Below are 12,394 nucleotides of genomic sequence, written 5' to 3' on the forward strand. Positions count from 1 at the left end.
TCGGTTAAGGAACAATGCTGCAGATGGTCATTTCCCAGAACTGACTGTGTCGGCGATGGCGATGGAAAGAAAATTGATCCGATCGGAGGCAGAGTAAGAAAAAAAAAATGTGCATTTGCGCAAGGTCCTTCATTATTAAATCTCAGTCAGTAGCATCAGTTTCATCTGATGGATACATAAAGCTGGAAACGAACCCTTTGTTCTGTGGCTGGTTCAGGTCTTCAGTCGATTAAGAGCAGAAATTTAGCACGGAAATCAATAGTACATCAGGCACTCAGTGACTAGTCAGGAAGTTTGGATGTATAAAAAATTAATGTAACCAGTTGAGTGTTCATCTCAGGGGTAGAGATAAGGTTCTCAGTACAAAAAGAAACACATTGACAATTTACTGATGGAAAAATATACAAGTTCTATTTAGAGGTTTCAGGGGAATAAGATTGAATTAATGGCCGGAGACTGAGGTTGGTAGTACATCCAGATTGTAATGCAGAGCTGTTAGAGTTTTCATGCAGGATATAGTTTTAAATTGGAAGGGGGCTTCTCATCATTGCTTATCAATCCTTCTTTATCTGGTTTGCAACGACACAGAGTGAACAAAGCACTTGTTGCCCGGAATTTGAATCTTGCTGGATCTTTTAGCCTCACACCCATAAATACGAGACCCTCCAGCTGATTCTAGGATTGTGCAGCACTTGCTGAGCAATCCTGTGTGTGCCGATAGCTACACTCCTGACCGTTTTAAGGGAATCAGCCTAGCTTCTAACATGGCTCACTTGTACTTGTTAAAAGCAGGATACATGTGGACACAGGAACCTGTTCCCAACAAACAAATGAGTCACAGGGTCATACGGCACGGAAACAGACCCAACCAGTCCATGCCGAAACATAATCCAGTCCCAACTGCCTGCTCATATCCCTCCAAACCTTTCCTATTCATGTACTGATCCAAATATCTTTTCAACATTGTAACTGCACCCTCATCCACCACTTTCTCAGGAAGTTCATTCCACACACAAACCACCGTCTGTGTAAGAAATTTGCCCGTCATGTCTTTTTTTTAAATCTCTCACCTTAAAAATGTGCCCCCTAGTCTTGAAATCCCCTACTTTAGGGAAAAGATAATGACCATTAACTCTATCCATACCCCTCATTATTTTATATACTTCTATCAAGTCACCTCTCACCCTCCTACTCTCCAGTGAAAGAAGTCCCCGTTTATCCAGCCTTTCTTTATAACTCAATCCTTCCAGACCTGGCCACATCCTGGCAAATGTCTTCTGGACACTTTCCAGCTTAATCCTTTATGTAACTGCATGTTGAAGACTTCCTTGAATTATCCGGGTGCTCCAGGACCCAATGGTTCCCTTTTGCTTTCTGCAATGACTCAGCCAATCAGGACCTTACATCCCGTGAAATAAATTGCTGCGATGGTTTGAAATTTGGCATTCTTGCATTGATCCTGATTAGTTATAGAATGAAGAGATTTGGTTGCTCATCTCTACTTTCATTACCACAGACAAAACGTCAGTAACTTCTGTTGAGTTGGCAAAAGAGGGAGACAAGCAGAATCTTATTTTCACACGGGGAACTGTTAGGGTCTGAAATACAAATTCACTCTGTCACTTCCAACAGGAAATCAATCGAACACACATGGGCCATGGTGAGAGTCATTGGCTAGTTCCCTCAAAGAGGTAACCCAGGCACAGTAGGTGAACTGGTCTCCCACCTTGTTGACTGATACCGAAATAACTCCCCAGAAGCTGGTATTCTGGCACCAAGCCAGCCTTTATTCGAATGAGGAGAGTCCTTGTCACTGATCCAGTTCCCTCAGACCCAGCCCTCAGAACCCCCGATGCTCCTGTATTTGTTAGAGTAAACAGAACCTGTGACACTCCTGTTTATTGTTGTGGTTCTGTTCGCCGAGTTGGGAATTTGTGTTGCAGCTGAATTCCCAGCTCGGTGAACAGAACCACAACGAGCACCCGAGCTACAAATCTTTGCACAAACTTTGAAGCCCTGCTTAATTTCTTTTCTTTTTTTTTCTTTTTCTTTCTTTTAACCCCACACTACTGCCTAACTGCGGTAGTGCTTATTTTTTCCCCCGCACCCATGGTGTGTGTGTGCAGGTGTGAGACACAGTGAGAGACACAAGATGCACGAATCTTTATTCAATTTCCACCACCAGGAAGATAGGAAAATACCCAAGTGGCCAGTGGCAAGCACTGCCCTTCATATCAAAGGGCAATGCTGTGTGATCAAAACAGTGAAGGGGAGGGTAGGGATTAGATCAAAATAGAGTTGGACGGGGAAATAATGCACTCCACTCCCTGCGGCGCCCACCTCTCCCTGAACGACTCCAGGGTGTTGGTGGACACCGCGTGCTCCTTCTCCAAGGACACCCGGGCTCTAACGTAACCCCGGAAGAGGGGCAGGCAGTCAGCCCTAACGACCCCCTCCACGGCCCGCTGCCTGGACCTGTTGATGGCCAGTTTGGCCAGGGACACTCCTGTTTATATCTGTCATCCAGGGCTCCCTGATTGGACCAGGTTAACAGCCTCAATCAGGGAACTCAGATTCTCTGAGGTCCATCTGGCCAGCTTTGTTACAATCACTATGGATACAAAGATGACTCACTGGTTAAGCAGTCAGCCTAAGGCTGGTTGGTTCAAGCAGAGTATTGAGAACAGAACTTGGTAACTGTGTTGTTTTGTAAATCTGAGTTGAGCTGCCTCTTTTGATTCTGACTTCAGACAGAGGACAAAAATTGCTGGCACAGGCTGTTGACAAGACCCGAAGAAAGAGAGATCCAAATGAGAGGTAAATGGAGTAAGCAGCAGAAATGAAAGGAAGTGCTTATTTTGGTCACAGTAAGTTTTATCATCTTGAATGAGAGGAGGCAGGGGCAGTCGATGTGTGCAGATTTGTTGGTAACTTCCCAAAAGGAAATTTGCTACCTTCTTCTCAAACATTCACAAGATGAGGGCATCACTGGCTGGGCCCAGCATTTATTGCCAGTCCCTAAATGGATACAAAGATGACTCACTAGTTAGGCAGTCAGCCTAAAGCTGGTTGGTTCAAGCAGAGTATTGAGAACAGAACTTGGTGACTCTTTAGCACCAGTCAGCACAGAGTCAGTCCCCTAAACAGAGGAGATTCCAAATCTCCTGGTTTTTTTAAAATTCTTTACCCCCACTAACTGAGGTAATGCTCAGCCACAATGGGTGGCACGGTGACTCAGTGGTTAGCACTGCTGCCTCACAGCACTAGGGACCCAGGTTCAATTCCAGCCTCGGGCGACTGTCTGTGTGGAGTTTGCATGTTCTCCCCGTGTCTGTGTGGCTTTCCTCCGGGTGCTCTGGTTTCCTCACACAGTCCAAAGATGTGCAGGGCAGGTGCGTTGGCCATGCTAACTTGCCCGTAGTGTTAGGTGCATTAGTCAGAGGGAAATGGGTCTGGGTGGGTTACTCTTCAGAGGGTTGGTATGGGCTGAAGGGCCTGTTTCCACACTGTAGGGAATCTAATCTTATTGGATGGCAATACAGACTTGATAGGTCAAATGGCACACTTCAGCTCCTATGGTCTAATGGTCTTACAGTTTGAGGCAGTTGGAGAGCAGGGTCAATGCCATGTTTATGCGAAGAGCTCACACAACTCTCCCACGCTCTAAACCTCTACCAACGGCAGGTCCAGGCAGAGTTTTCAATGCTTTATCCATAGACATAAGACCACCCAGTAATGAGCGCGGAGCTCCATTGAAAACAAATTGCGCTGTCAGCTTGCAGAATATGACACTTTCGCTCTCAGAGAAGTGTGGGGGGCAGCTGAAAAAACTATGAACTGCACAGGACCCACGTCCTTCTGAGCAATGTGCAGGACCATCATCAACGCATCAGCTGCAACAACAGGCTCTATTCAAATGCAGAGCAATACAGGTGGCACATGAAGAGATTGCAAACTCAGATTGTGCCCTTAATTCAATCTCCCCGAGGATAATCATTTCAAACTCGAGCCAAAATCTGACCTTTTCATTCACTCTAAAATATGGAGGACTCGATTAATGTTCAAAGGTTAGGAATTTTAATTAAACATTGAATTCTTTTCCCTGTTGTCTTCCACAATTAAAATTCCAATATTAAAAAAAAAGGTGCTGCTAATTGTTTCAAAGAATGTACTATAAATGATGAACTATAAAAGGCCATAACTTCAAATGAGTTTTTTTTTAAGGTATTAGTGATGCAGAAAATGTGACAATGTTACAATGGGAAATATCAAACATATGAGGAATATTTCATTTTTTTTTATGATACTCTTAGGATTCAGAATTAAAATGTAATTATGAAGTTATTAATGCTGAATTACATGGTTAGTCATGGTGTTCTACACTTGTCCTTCATACGTATCTTGTTTTAAAAATGCACTCTTTATGGGACATGGACACCATTAAGTGAAGCCCACCTTTGTTGACCTGCCCCGATTTCCCTTGAATCGAGTGCCTTTGCACAACCATTTCAAAGGGTGGCTAAGGGTCAATGCGTTGCTGTGGGGCTGGAGTCACAGACTAGGTAAAAGCTTAAAGGCCATGAGAGACATTTCAGTTCCAGCAAGGATTGATAGTTGTCCATGGTTACCATCAATGAAATTAGCCTTTTCCAATTCTGGGGTTTAGTAAGGGCCCACCAGCTACAATGGGATTTGGAGCCCCCACCCACAAAACTCAACGAGATTGTTAATTCAGGGGCCTGGTCATTATGCCAGGAAGTGAGGTGGGATGGGGCGAGTACAAGATAAGTAGGAGAATTTGATTCATTGCCCTATGCCTAATGTTGGACCTCAGACCTTGGGAGCATCTCACCTCTCGTAACCACGTCTTCCTGAGACATTTGGCAGACTTTCAAAAAAACCCAAACTTGCGAGGCACTCATTTTAACACAACTTTTTGTCCCTCTTCTCAGAACCTCGGAAGTGTGAGGCACCGAAGGAAGCCATTTGGCCCACCACTCGCACCGACACTGGCTCTTCAAGCGAACGCTATTTGAGGGTTGCCACCTTGGTGTGGGCAAAGGATAGAGGGTGGGGTCGGCAGACACGAAACAGAGTAGGAGATGCATGGGTCTTTATCTGAATGGCAGACACTAATGAGTGGGGTATCACAGGGATCAGTGCTTACAGCTCAGCCACCTGTAATATGTGTTAGTGATTTAGATGGGGGAGCGAAATCTCCAGACTTACCACCTGCTCACCGTGGGCCGGACTGTGGGGTGATGTGTGCGAATAGGGGACGACCAACACTGCTCCTGTGAACCAGGGTGACTCCAGAAGGGAGAGGGAAAGACTTCCGTTCATATCGCAACCCGTCTCAGCCTGAGGGTAGGCCCAAAGCTGTGTTGACGGTGGAGGAGATAGGTAGAAGCCGGTCCCATGCCCAGCAAGATCCCACACAAGTCCTGACCTAGTGATCTGACTTCGGGGAGATACTGACCTGCATGTCTGCCTCCATTATTGCTCACTGTCGCCACCTTCCTTTTGCTGATTAAACGTTTACTGACAGCACCGTGAGTCTGTGGGGTTTCTCCATGGGTGTGGGGTGGGGGAGGGGGAGGGGTAGGCAAAACGCAATGGTGAGCCCATAACAGTGAAGACACATCACACCTTGGATCCCTGATTCACCACTTCACTTCAGTCTCCTCCTTTACAATGCTTCTTAAAATCTACGCCTCTTTGTCAAAGACCATAGAACATTCCAGCGCAGTCCAGGCCCTTCGGCCCGCGATGTTGCGCTAACCTGTGGAACCAATCTGAAGCCCATCTAACCTACACCATTCCATTCTCATCCATATGCCGATCCAATGACCATTTAAATGCCCTCAAAGTTGGCGAGTCTGCTACTGTTGCAGGCAGTGTGTTCCACACCCCTGCTACTCTCTTTTGGTCATCTGTTCTCACAACCCCTTGAGTGTTCTGTGCAAATATAATTTGGTAATGTTTTCCTGCAGAGCGCCTCGGGATGTTTTACAACATTAAGGGAGAGTTGCTCTGCTCTGCACCAAGTTATAAGCTCAGACCGTGGATGTGGATGAGTTGATGTGTTCAAAAGGAATCTCATCCACTCAAGAGCCTTCGCATTGTCGTTGTGTATAATCGATGCAGACCTGCATCGAAATTAGCTTGCTCTTCCCCCTTGTAATTAGATTAGATTGCTGGCTGGGGGTAGGTTCACCATCTGGATCTCATCACTCTCTCCCTCCCTCTGTCCACTCACTGCAAATTCCATTATCTTGCTGCTTTTCAGAGCTGAGCAACTGTCCACTGACAGATGTGTCATAAAAACTGGCTCATACGATCATGTTACTAAGGCACGGCAGCTGTGCATTGTACAAAGCACCAACATAAACGTCTTTGTGCATCGTTTAATCACACCTTGCCCTCTCCTGTATTCCTCTTGTGCCTAGTCCTCTCTGTGTCCACTCGCCCCCCCCCCCCCTCCCCCCTTTATCATCTTCATTACAATCTGGGATAACTTCACTCCCTTTCTCCCCCCTCAGTTTCTGTGTTCAGTGATCCTCACCATGAAAGATTCAAACCTCAATCTCATCTTGCCCTCTCTCTCTCCAGATGTTCCTGTCCCCCTCACCTTTCGCCTCTCTCTCCACCCACACAAATTCCCCCACCCAGAGTGACAGCTGCCCCCATGACCCTGACATTTACATGTGACTTCCATTTGCTGTCAGTTTAGTGTCATGAAGGTTGCTATGTGTACTTCTGGCTACCATCTTCAGCTGCTTCATCAATGACCTTCCTTCCATCATAAGGTCAGAAGTGGGGATGTTCACTGATGGTTGTTCAATGTTCAGTACCATTTGTGACTCCTCAGACACTAAAGCAGTCCATAATCAAATACAACAGAATCTGGACCATATCCAGGCTGAGACTGACAAGTAGCAAGTAACCAACGCCAGGCTATGACCATCACCAACAAGAGACAATCTAACCACCGTCCCTTGACATTGAATGGTGTTACCATCACTGAATCTTCCACTGTCAACATCCTGGGGGTTTATCATTGGCCTGAACTCACCACACAAGCACAGTGGCTAAAAAACGTTAGGAAAACTGCAGTGAGTAACTTACCTCCTGACTCCCCAAAGCCTGCCCATCATCTACAAGGCACAAGTCAGGAGTGTGATGGAATACTCCCCACTTGCCCTGGATGGGTGCAGCTCCAACAACACTCAAGAAGCTCAAAACCATCCAGGATAAAGCAGCCCATTGATTGGCACAGTACCCACCAACATCCATCCTTCCACCACCGACGGTCAGTAGCAGCAGTGTGTACTATCTACAAGATGCCCTGCAGAAATTCACTAAAGATCCTCAGACAGCACCTTCCAAACCCACGAACACTTCCACCTAGGAGGACAAGGGCAGCAGATACACGGGATCACCACCCCTTGCAAATTCTCCTCCAAGCCACTCGCCGTCCGGACTTGGGAATATATCACCATTCCTTCAGGGTCGCTGGGTCAAAATCCTGGAATTCCCTCCCTCACAGCATTGTGGGTCAACCCACAGCACATGGACTGCAGCAGTTCAAGATATCAGCTCACCCCCAGTCCCCTTGACTGGCACCACATCGACAAACATCCACTCCCTCCACCACCGACGCTCAGTAGCAGCAGTGTGTACCATCTACAAGATGCCCTGCAGAAATTCACTAAAGATCCTCAGACAGCACCTTCCAAAGCCACGACCACTTCCATCTAGAAGGACAAGGGCAGCAGATACGTGGGAACACCACCCCCTGCAAGATCCGCTCCAAGCCACTCGCCATCCCAACTTGGAAATATATCGCAGTTCCTTTACTGTCGCTGGGTCAAAATCCTGGAATTCCCACCCTAAGGGCATTGTGGGTCAACCCACAGCACATGGACTGCAGTGGTTCAAGAAGGCAGCTCACCTCCACCTTCTCAAGGGGCAACTAGGGACAGGGCAATAAATACTGGGCCCAGCCAGCGACGTCCATGCCCCACGAGTGAATAAAAGAAAGTGCAGTTCTGAGGGATGGTCACTGGACCCAAATGTTAGCTCTGATTTCTCTCCACAGGTGCTGCCGGACCTGCTGAGCTTCTCCAGCAATTTCGGGCATTTTTGCATTGGATTCTTCTCCCTAAATGTGCTTTCCCAGATGTTTCCGGTGTACTGAAATGTTCCTACCTGCCCTAGCAATGCTTGAAGAGGTTTGCTTCATCGGTGAAGCTCTTTGAAAATCCTGTCTTCATTTCTCTACTGTCTCCGTCAACCCTGCCTTCTTCCCCAGATGAGGATTTTGCCCTCTGATCTCGTGTATATGTGTGTGCGCGTGTGTGTGTGTGTGTGTGTGTGCGTGTGTCGGGGGGCTGAATTTATTTGTGTTGCCAACAAGCAGAGAGACAGAGAGAGAGACAGACAGACAGACAGACAGAGAGAGAGAGACAGAGACACAGCGAGAGAGAGAGAAAGAAAGAGAGCAAGCAGAAAGTCATTAGCAGGTCCAGTGAAGACAAGGAAGCCAGCTTACCAACCATCTGTCTGGTGAACAGCTTTGTGTGTGGTAGTCAGCTCTGTGTACCTGTCAATAAGCTTGCAGAAACTGATTTAGATGCATCATGTCTTGCAACCACTTTATGGCCATCGCTGCAGCTCTAGGCGCGGGATGGGGGGAGGGGAAGTGGGCAAGGGAGAGCGAGGCCATTTGTGAGGGTCGAGGGGCCACTGCACAGGTCAAAGGGAGCAAGGACAGCAAGAGTAATCTCCCGCTTGCAAGGACAAACTCACTTTGCTCCAGTGTTGCTCCTGAAGGATTGCTCCTCCTTTAGTGTCTCCGCCCACCTGGGAAAAAGGAATATCCAGGGAGGTCTGAACCTTAGGGAGCTCTCTGTTCCAGAGAGTAACCAGCCACGTCTTGGAGAAAATCCACTGCGGTTTTCCTATGACCTCGAGACCTTTCGCGGGCAGTTGAACCCGAGCGGTGTTCCCACCTCCATGTCCACAGAAGGGTCAGTGTTCAGACGGAGAGCGTTCGGCCCACCGTGTCTGTACTAACCCTCAGGAACTCACCTCACGCCGTTCCCTGGCCTTCTCCCCGGAGCCCTGTCGGCTAATAATCCAATTCCGATCAAACCTGCCTCTGAGCCCTGGAGAAGGTTACCCCCAAAGTGTTGACCTCTCCATCTCCTGATGCTGCCTGGCTGGCTGTGTTCTTCCAACCTCCTGCCGGTCTACCTTGGATTCCAGCCTCTGCAGTTGCTCTTGTCTCTCTCCACTGCATTGCCCAGTTCCTAACCACTCACTGCATGAACAAGCTTTTCCTCCTGCCACCTCTGCTTCTCTAGCCATGTGCCTTCGACCTACGACCTCTTATTCTCGTTCTATCCAAACGTGGCAGTGTTTTCTCCCTGTCGCTGTTCCATAAGATGCAGAAAATAGGCCATTGTGTCTGTTCCACCATTCAACGTAGTTGTGGCTCAGTGGTTAGCACTGCTGCCTCACAGCGCCAGGGACCAGGGTTCAATTCCCACCTTGGGCAACCGTCTGTGTGGAGTTTGTACGTTCTCCCTGTCTCTGTGTGGGTTTACTCACACAGTCCAAAGATATGTAGGTTAGGGTGAATTGGCCACGCTAAATTGCCCATAGTGCAATTAGTCGGGGTAAGTGTAGGGGAATGGGTCTGGGTGGGTTACTCTTCGGAGGGTTGGTGTGAACTTGTTAGGCCGAAGGGCCTGTTTCCACACTGTAGGGAATCTAGTCATCCTGAACTCAAGTTTCCTGTCTTGTTTCCCTTTACTGATTGAGGAACTACCTTGGCCTACGGATTTTACTTGCTGAGGTCCATAAAAATTCAAGAACATAGACCAATTAATGACTTCAACTAAATAATCCCCGCCTAATAAACAGAAATAACGTGCATGCATGTTTTTAATGGACAATGATAAAATAATGTTAAACTGGTTGGCGTAGCTAAGATGAGGCTTTTCTTAAGTGTCAACCACCTGTTTCCCTACAAACAGCGCAAGGCTGGGGCTCCTGAAGGTGAACCTGAACAAACCCAACAGCCAACACAACCCGAGAGAAAAGGAAGATGTGGCCAACAACACATCGATAACTGCAGAGGTGAAGAGAGCATGATTGTTCTATTCCACAGGAGGTTCCAAACCAATCATTTGGCATGTTAGGTCATCCGCACCCATTCCACATACGAACCACTCTCTGTGTGAAAGAAGTTGCCCATCATGTCCCTTTTAAATCTTTCTCCTCCCACCTTTAAAATATGCCCTCGAGTTTTGAACTCTTTTCTGTACCCTCTCCAAGTTAATAATATCCTTCCGATAGCAGAGTTATCAGGAATGTACACAGTACTCCAAAACTAGCTTCACCAATGTCCTGGAGAACTGTAATATGATGTCCCAACTCCTGTACTCAATGGCCTGAGCAATGAAGGCAATAGTGTGAAATGCCTTCTTAACCATCCTGTCTAGCTGTGTTGCAACTTTCATAGAACTACATTCCTGAACCCCTGGGTCCCTCTGTTCGCCAACACTCCACAGAACCCTACCATTAACCGAATAAATCCTGCCCTGGTTAGTTTTACTAAAATGCAACACCTTGCAATAATCCAAAATAAACTCCATCTGCTATTCCTGCTACTCATTGTTGTATTACACAGAAGGCTCCAAACTGGCCATGTGGCAGGTTCTGAGGAAGGGTCATCCAGACCTAAGACATTAACTCTGATTCCTCTCCATGCCAGACCTGCTGAGCTTTTCCAACAATTTCAATGTTCCTTTCTCAATGTACAGCATCTGCAGTTCTTTTGGTTTTTATATGGCACATGCATTTTGAAGAGAGTTGACCTTTAATGACCTCCATGTCAAACTAATGTTGGGACTCTGCCCTACAGAGTTAGCAAGCTGCTCACACAGTCATCAGTTGGTTCACTGTCATGGCTGCTTCCGAGCTTACATTGTGTTCTACTGTATTAAATAAACTAACCCACAGAGTTACTAAGTGAGCAATTGATTATTGGCATGGCAAAGCAGAGGACACAGGTTTAAAGTAAATGGAAAGAAGTATAAAAGGCAACAGGAGGGAAAGCATTTTTATGAAGTGAGTGGCTAGTGTCAACATTGTATTAGCATGGAGTCATGAAAGGTGAACTCTCTTAAAGGCAAAGTACACATTCCATATAAAAACCAAAAGAACTGCAGATGCTGTACATTGAGAAAGGAACATTGAAATTGTTGGAAAAGCTCAGCAGGTCTGGCATGGAGAGGAATCAGAGTTAACGTTTTAGGTCTGGATGACCCTTCCTCAGAACCTGCCACATGATCAGTTTGGAGCCTTCTGTGTAATACAACAATGAGTAGCAGGAATAGCAGATGGAGTTTATTTTGGATTATTGCAAGGTGTTGCATTTTAGTGAAACTAACCAGGGCAGGATTTATTCGGTTAATGGTAGGGTTCTGTGGAGTGTTGGCGAACAGAGGGACCCAGGGGTTCAGGAATGTAGTTCTATGAAAGTTGCAACACAGCTAGACAGGATGGTTAAGAAGGCATTTCACACTATTGCCTTCATTGCTCAGGCCATTGAGTACAGGAGTTGGGACATCATATTACAGTTCTCCAGGACATTGGTGAAGCTAGTTTTGGAGTACTGTGTACATTCCTGATAACTCTGCGATAGGAAGGATATTATTAACTTGGAGAGGGTACAGAAAAGAGTTCAAAACTAGAGGGCATGTTTTAAAGGTGGGAGGAGAAAGATTTAAAAAGGACATGATGGGCAATTTCTTTCACACAGAGAGTGGTTCGTATGTGGAATGAATTGTTAAAGGACATGGTAGATGCAGGTACAGTTGCAGCATTTAAAAGGCATTTGCATAGGTACGTGAATAGGGAAGGTTTCGAGGGATATGGGCCAAATACAGGAAAGTGGGACTAGTTTAGTTTGGGAACCTGGTTGATATGGATGTGTTGGACTATGCTGTATGCGTCCATGACAGTGGGTTTCCGAAGGAGAACTGGGTAAGGGGTGGGTGGGTGGAGTGGTGGTGGGGAGAGAGAGAGAGAGAGAGAGAGAGAGAGAGAGAGATTGCAGAGATTTGTGAAAAGGGAATGAGAGTGGGTGTCACAAATTTGCTCTTGGAGAGAGCCAGCACAGACTTGGCAGATCAGTTTGACCTCTTAGTACTCGGCTAAAATTCATCCATTCATCCATCCATTCTTTTGTTCTGTCTATCTATCTATCTATCTATCTATCCATCCATCCATCTATCTATCTATCTATCTATCTATCTATCTATCTATCTATCTATCTATCCGTCTATCTGTCCATCCATCTATCTATCTCTTTATCTGTCTG

The sequence above is a fragment of the Chiloscyllium punctatum genome, chromosome 46, assembly GCF_047496795.1.
Source record: "Chiloscyllium punctatum isolate Juve2018m chromosome 46, sChiPun1.3, whole genome shotgun sequence".
NCBI lineage: Eukaryota > Metazoa > Chordata > Chondrichthyes > Orectolobiformes > Hemiscylliidae > Chiloscyllium > Chiloscyllium punctatum.